Raw genomic sequence first — 8,144 nt, 5'->3', positions numbered from 1 at the left:
GCTGGAACAGGTACACAGCAAGAAGGGTGTTTGCCTTGTACATGGCTGACCTGGGTTTGATCCCCAGTATGCCCATATGGTCCCCCGAGCCTCGGAGTAATTTCTGAGCATAGAGATAGGAGTAACCCGTAAGTGCTTCTGGGTATTGCCCCAAAACCAAAAGAAAAAAAAAACAAAACAAGGCTAGAGTGGGGAGAGGTTACAGAGCTACTAGCTTTGGGAGGGGCTGTGAGGACCAGGCTAACTGATAGAATGTTCCTGCTGAAATAGGCAACGGGAGCCCTCAGTTACTGTAGTCTGAGAAGGGACTTTAAGGGTAGAGACTGGCTAATGAACAGAAAGCTTGAAATTCATAAGACAAGTGAAGATAGGAGAAATTGGCAGCTGCTTAATCCTTTAGCTGCTGAATAATGGAAAATTCTAAAGTGGTACTTGAGAGTTGGGAGAGAAAGTTGGATTCCTGAGTGTTGTTGCTGTTATATCACTGGCCTGGATGGTGGTTCTGTTCACTTTAGTGAAAAGGAGGAAGAGGAACAAGTTAATACCAAGTATGCTTAAAAGATGGAGGTGGTTCCTCCCGTCAGACTGGGTGATCCATCTATGCCTCTCTCCCGTAACTTGGTCAGCAATTAGGCACTTAGCACAGTACATGGTTTCTGACCTTAGCAAAGGGTGACCTCTCTGAGCTCAAGTGTACTTTTTGTCTGGACAGCATTGAGTTTCCAGTACATAGATGGTTGAATCAGTTTGAGTGGTGATGCAAATATCTAGCAAAGTTGAAACTCCTGCTTCGATCCCTGACCTCAGGCCTCCAAGCTCTGACCTTTATTATAAAAATACAGGATGTTATTGTCAAGTGTGAGCTCTTTTCCTGCATTTGGGTGGTATCTGCTCATGAGCTAAAAGAAGATTTATAGTATTTATAGGGAAGAGCTGTTGAGTCAGATCTGGTGGAGGCGAGACTTGAGATCTGCACAGAATTGAACATATGGACAGAGGAACAGTCTGGGGGGGGTGGGAGGCTGGAAAGCAGGGACTGATGACAAAGGTTGGGACTGACAGTTGTCAGAATCAGTTTTTGAAACAGTAGAGTCTCACAGTTACTCTTATGTCAGAGTATATAGAGATGAAGTTGAAAAGGATTTGGAGGCAGATAGGAGAGGTTCACCCTTTATTTCCTTAATGTAATGCAGACAGACAGCTCCACTTAACTATGATCTTGAACTGCCAGATCCAAACATTTAAAGATCCTGATTTAAAGCAATGCCAAACTGTAAAGTTAGTGTTACAAAAGCCCATTACATTATTTTTCCCCTCAGGATAACATAATTTTCTATGAATTTGAAATATCTTTAAAAAATTGGAGTTTCGGTGGTAAATTCTTAGTATTGTCTGTGTTGAACCCTAAGAATGAAGGTGTGTTCTAGGAAAGCAATAGTCACTGAGTGCTGAATTACACACTTGCATAAGTAAAGGCAGCTTGTGAGCAGGCCTGTCAGCCCTGGAGTGCAGGGGAGTATCTGAATCATCAGATCTCATAGTGCCATTTCATTTCAGATTAGTCAGCTTATGCTCCTTCACAAGAACCAAGCCTATCTCCCACAGCACTATAGATTCAGGGACCCATCTCAAATATGTCAAAAGCATCCAGTTACAGCTGGGAAGATGCTTTTGTAGGCCCAGCTGGATAGACTATTCACCAAGTTGATCTTGCAAGATACTTGTTTGTCTGGGAAATAAAACCTTGACAGAAATTCAGCCAAAGAATGACTATGGATCTGTTTTTTAGTGTTTTTGATGTTCTGAACCAAACTCAGGTATAATTCAAATAAGGAAAATTTTAGTCATTATAAATCCTTGATCAAGTTTTTTTTTTTTTTTTTTTTTTTTTTTTAAGAAATGTAGTAAATAGAGGAAAGTAGAGGACTTGGTAAAGAATAGTTTGCTTCAAGTTAGGCTGTAAGAGTGAGTCCAGAATGGAGTGCCTGTATGTTTCTTTTTTCTTTTTTTTGGTTTTTTGGGCCACACCCGGCATTGCTCAGGGGTTACTCCTGGCTGTGTGCTCAGAAATAGCTCCTGGCAGGCACGGGGGACCATATGGGACACCGGGAATCGAACCAACCACCTTAGGTTCTGGATTGGCTGCTTGCAAGGCAAACACCGCTGTGCTATCTCTCCGGGCCCGTATGTTTCTATGTGTGTGAACCAAAGTGAGTATGGACTGTATGGATCAGGTCGTTGCTGGTACCTGCAGGCTGATGGCAGACCAATGCTCCTGCATTCCCATGGGGTCTACTCCCATCCTACTCCCCATCTCCTACTATTGCAGGAGCCTGGCAGGCAGCTGGCTCAGAGGTGTCCCTGTTCTTGCTCGTAACTCAACTACACTTGCATCCTTGGGTGGAGAGTGATAACAGGTTCTACTAAAACAGACTATTCACTCATGTGAAAGGCTGGAGAGAAAGTGCAAGTGCCTAAGACTCTGACCTTGCATGCAGCCAACTCTTGTACCACATTATCTCCTGAGAGTATTACCAGGAGTAACCCCATGCTTGGAGCCAGGAAAAGCTTTTGAGCACTGCCAAGTATGGCCCAAACATCATCCCTTCCGGAAAAAAAAAATGTAGGGATGGTCGGGAGGACCTTTACAGATCAAACGGAGGCTTTGAGAAGTTATGAATTATTCAGGTACCAGTAACAAAATTTATAATTTGTCTAACTTTTTAATTTTTGTTTTTTAACCACACCTAGCAGTACTTGGGTTTATTCCTGACAGGCTCAGGGTACCATTTTGGATGCCACAGGGATTGAACCCAGTTTACCTGTAGTACTATCTCTCCAGCCTCACAAACTTTCTAAATACACCCTGTAGTCTCTTGGAAGGAGATTAATATAAACCTGAGACTACTGAGACTCTTGTCTGGGAGTTGGTTGTCCTCGAAAACAACCTGTTGCTAATGCAAAAAAAGTTAGTTTTCCCTTCAGGGGTAAGTCTCCTTGTATTTAGGCAAGTCTTTTTTTTTTTTTCTTCGTTTTCCCCATATTTTGCTAGGTCTATGCAAAGAACAGCGATTGCCACTCTCACATCATCACTACTGGAATTTTTTAAATACTTATCCTTTAACAAAGAAAAATAGGGCCCAGAGAGATAGCACAGTTGCGTTTGCCTTGCAAGCAGCCGATCCAGGACCAAAGGTGGTTGGTTTGAATCCTGGTGTCCCATATGGTCCCCCGTGCCTGCCAGCAGCTATTTCTGAGCAGACAGCCAGGAGTAACCCCTGAGCACCGCCGGGTATGGCCCAAACCCCCCCACCCCCCAAAAAAAAGAAAACAGCTTACTAAACTTAAAAAAAAAAAAGTAACTAGTTAGAATGCCTGTCTGGAATACAGGCAGGGGATGGGAAGGAGGGAGGGGGGCATTGGTGGTGGGAATGTTGCACTGGTGAAAGGGGTTATTCTGTTTATGACTGAAACCCAACTACAATCATGTTTGTAATCATGGTGCTTAAATAATTTATATTAAGAAAAAAAGTTTTCCTCTGTGGGCAGTGACTAGGTGATAGTCCCAGCTGCCCAAAATTTAGCAGGTAAGATGAACATTTGGTATATTTTTCCCCAGCAGAGTATATAAATGCAATGACACAAAACATTAGCTGTAGATTGGTAGCAAGTGCACTGCCTCATAGAAACTGTCCTTCATCTCCTAACTCCTGGGTTGGTCCTGTCACCAACATTCTCTAACCAGGCAACCTGATCTTCTAGTTACTGGTAATAATGATCTGTGTGGGTATCAGAACTGTACTGGGGAAATTTAAGGCATACTAGAAATAAAAGCCAATAAGTGACCATTGCCATGGGAAAGAACTCCTATAGCTTATATGTACCTATTAAAATTGATCTTTTCCTGTACTGCTCTGAGTTTCCAAGAATTGAAGCAATTAGCTGTGTTTTCTCTCATGTGAAAACAGACTGAGCTTATATTCTACCGCCCCCTCATAGAAGACTGACCTGAAGAGCAGGTATGTAGCCTCATCAAAACCACCAGTGTGTGTCCATCTTGCCTCAGATGTTTTTTTGTTTTTTTTTGCTTGTTTGTTTTTGGGTCACTCCTGACAGTGCTCAGGGGTTACTTCTGGATCTATGCTCAGAAATTGCTCCTGGCAGGCTCGGGGACCATATGGGATGCCGGGATTCGAACCACTGTCCTTCTGCATGCAAGGCAAATGCCTTACCTCCATGCTATCTCTCTGGCCCTGCCTCAGGTGTTTCTTAACTAATCTGTCACCTGGCCACTGCGAACAGGCCTTTGCCTCCCCCAAGGTAGGGGTCCTCTTCTACAAAAATTGCTATGCATTTGTGGACCAGAGTTGATCAAGCCACACTCTTGCCATGACCTGCCAGGAGTCTGGTTTTACTAGACACTTCTGAAATACGATGTTCAATTCCCATCGAGTTTCTAAGACTAAGTTCTCAGTTGTTCTTTTTTTCCCCTGGTTTTTGGGTCACATCCAGCGGTGCTCAGGGGTTACTCCTGGCTCTTCGCTCAGGAATTGCTCCTGGCAGGCTCAGGGGACCACATGGAATGCTGGATTTGAACTGCTGTCCGTCCTGGATTGGCTGCACCCAAGGCAAACACCCTACTGCTCTGCTATCTCTCCAGCCCATCCTCAGGTTTATATCTTCTCAGAAGATAGAAAACAAGCCTATTTGACCTCTATTTTTTTTTTTTTTTTTGGTTTTTGGGTCACACCCGGCAGTGCTCAGGGGTTACTCCTGGCTCTATGCTCAGAAATCGCTCCTGGCAGGCACGGGGGACCATATGGGACGCCGGGATTTGAACCATGGACCTTCTGCATGAAAGGCAAACGCCTTACCTCCATCCTATCTCTCCGGCCCCCCCCCCCTTTTTTTTTAAGTAAAAACAGGTTTGATTTGGAAATTCTGAAGAAGTGGAGGGAGAGAAGAACTGGAGAGAGTAACATACTCAAGAGAAAGCACAGGCTTCTCCAAAGGCAGAGCCTGGTATGCAATCCAGCATGGAAAGTAAGAACATATTTCAAGAGGGGAGATGTGGGCAACATTTACATGGCCAAAGGAGCACATCTGTCCCATGTTTGGCAATTTTTTAAAACATTTTTTGGTTTTTGGGCCTCACCTGGCAGGATCTCTGGAAACTGCCTACAGGTGCTCAGGAGACCAGGCAGTGCAAGTGATCCAACCTGGGCCTTCTGCCTGCAAAGCATATACTCCCACTCTTAGAGCCAGTGTCTCTCCCCACCCCCAGTCATGGATGGACCGTTTTTTACTCTCCTTTCCCTATATATTCCGCTGGGGTTAATAACAAAAACAAGGTGTGTACATTCCTTGCTTGAATCATCAGGAGGAAATGGTGGTCTCAAGTTTATCTATGACTAGGTGGCCTGGGATTAGTAGCTCCCTTTCCTGGGACTCTTCCACAAGAACATTCTCCTTCATTGTTTGAAGAATAAAGGATTATGAATATGATTTGCTTAAATAAGAGTGCAGGGATGTCAGCTCTTGCTGCAAGGACTCAAGGCCAGGCCAGAAAGATTGTTCCAAGGCATCTCTGTCTCTCATTACATCTCTTCATGCAGCATCTTCTACTGCACCTGATTGTACCAGGAAGTGCGAATCTCAGACCCTCCATCTGAATCAGCATTGCCCTAAGACAGTCCAGTGTCTGTGGACACTTCAACTGACAGGAATTTTTATTTTAAACCCAGTCATGCATACAGAAATGACAAGTTTTCACCACGTTGACTTAGAAAGTGCACTAGAAAAATAAACTTTTGATCGAAACATACACCCAAGTAGATGAATTCACCACCTTTTGCCTCTGCACTCAAGCCAAACTGGATCTTACGTGGAAGCAAGGGAGTGACCAGTGGTGGAAATGGTGGCCCGTCCAGTCAGAAGACTGCCCCCTCTCCCACCTCGGTGGCATGATGTCATCCTGGCTCCAGAGGGCATCTCAGGAATTGAGCTTGTGACAAGTTGCTACCCCATAATCCAGAGCTGAGCCACAAGAACGTTCAGCACAGTTTACAGACATTTCTGCTGCCCAGGAAGCAAAAAGGGCTCTAAATTGGCAACTGTAAATGTCTATTAATGCCATCTCTGCCCTTGCTCATGTGGGCCTTCCCAGAAGTGAGTGAGGTGGGACACTGGATCCTGACATTAATTTGTCACTTTTACTTCAAGCAAAACATGTTTTGGTGCTGGGGGTTGAGCCCAGGTCTTGTGAGGCATGGCAGGTGCTTTATCGTTAAAACTTCCCTAGCCAAGTAAAGAAGGGAGCTGGTTTCAGATTTCCTCAACTATCCCTGTGCTGAGATGGCTTGGTTATCCACAACCTCAGCTAAACTGTCCCGTTGATCTGACAAGTGTTTCCAAATTTCCGGCCAGGGATACTCCCCTGGTGTAGCATTAGCTTAGATAACATTTAACTTCCTAGGCAGAAGCAGCTTCAAAGGAAAAACCTAAAATGTCTGAAGACTAAAATGAGGTATAATAATGGCAGCAGGGTTGTAGTACATTATTTCTTCCCAAATGAAAAGTGTCCTCGTAGCTGATCTGAGAATTGATGACTATGACAAACACTTGTCCATTCAGGTTGAAGGTTCCAGAAAGTTCCCTGTACCATAGGAATAGCAAGAGAAAACCTCTTCCTAACCTCGCCACTTACTTTTGATCATTGGCTCCCCATGAAGACGGGAGAAAGCCTGAGAGCAAAAGCACATATCTGCTAGGCATCAGGGTTGCACTTTGTTCTCTAGGTTTCTTTCAGCCCCTCCTTGTGAAAGGAGAAAAGGGGTTCCAGGAGAGGCAGGTACCCCATTACCTAAACTGACATTTTTGAGATGCTTTAGGTGCTAGATCACTGAAACCGAAATTTTTTTTTTTTTTTTTTTTGGTTTTTGGGCCACACCCATTTTGACGCTCAGGGGTTACTCCTGGCTATGAGCTCAGAAATCACTCCTGGCTTGGGGGACCATATGGGATGCCGGGGGATCGAACCACGGTCTGTCCTATGCTAGCGCTAGCAGACACCTTACCTCTAGCGCCACCTTCCCGGCCCCGAAACCGAACTTTTCTAAATAACCCACTTGTGAGAAAAAGGAAAAAACTTCCAAAAGCTACTGCCCCTGACAAGCCAAGGAGATGCCAGGAATAGAGGTCCAAGCCACAGTAGATTTTTTTTTTTGCCACAGTAGATTTTAGGGATTGTGAACTGGACCAGAACTTTTCCTGAGGGCAACATTCCCAGGCCTCCCTCTGGTTTCCTGCCTTTTTGCTGAGGATACAAGAAGGGCTTCTCCCCTTCCTCCCACAGTCCAGCTGCCTTCAGAGTCCTGTCAAAACCCCAGAAGCCACCTTCATACTCGCCCCCAGGATGTTTTGCTCTGCTTGTTCAATGCGATGACAGCTATTTAATGTGCCTTTGGTGCCCAAATAAAGCACCTCTCTGCCCCAGGAGGGGACAAACCTGGCTGGTCCTGCCAGCTCTCAGGAACTGGAGGAATATTTTCCAGGGAAGGTCTGGGAAATAGGCCTTTGTGGTCAAGTTTCTCTGGAGAGCCTGTCTCCATGATAAGCCTCATTCACAAAGTAGTGGCCTAGAATACCTTTGTTGAGTTTAGACACTTGGGGGACTGACAGTTACATTTTGTCTAGCTTATGCTATTGTTTATGGGTCACACCTGGGGTTACTCCTGACTGCACTGAGAAATCACCCCTCCCTGGTAGTTCTGGGGGGACCCTAGCTTCCTTATAGGATTCCTGAACCAACTGTTCCTCATCCAGACATCTGGGTTCTGAGCACTCATTACTCTTGTCCTATGGAACTCTCAGCCATGCCCAGTCCCTTCCATTTTGGTCAGATGAAACTAGAGCAGCCAGGGCTGTGCCTTCGGTCACTTCCAATGTCTCAGGGATCCAGGTTGGTGTCCATGAGGAGCAATTTTTTAGATTGGCAAAGATGAAGTCATCAATTTCTCCACACATTTTCAAAAGTGCTATTAGGAGGATGAGCTAGTTCATAGCAGGCTGGCTTTTGAGTTCCTGAGTCCTGTTCTCCATAGAGCTGCCCTCTTTTCCTATGTGTCTCAAACACATGGCAGAGC

Source organism: Suncus etruscus, chromosome 9, assembly GCF_024139225.1.
Source record: "Suncus etruscus isolate mSunEtr1 chromosome 9, mSunEtr1.pri.cur, whole genome shotgun sequence".
Taxonomy (NCBI): Eukaryota; Metazoa; Chordata; class Mammalia; order Eulipotyphla; family Soricidae; genus Suncus; species Suncus etruscus.
This window is presented reverse-complemented; position numbering follows the sequence as displayed.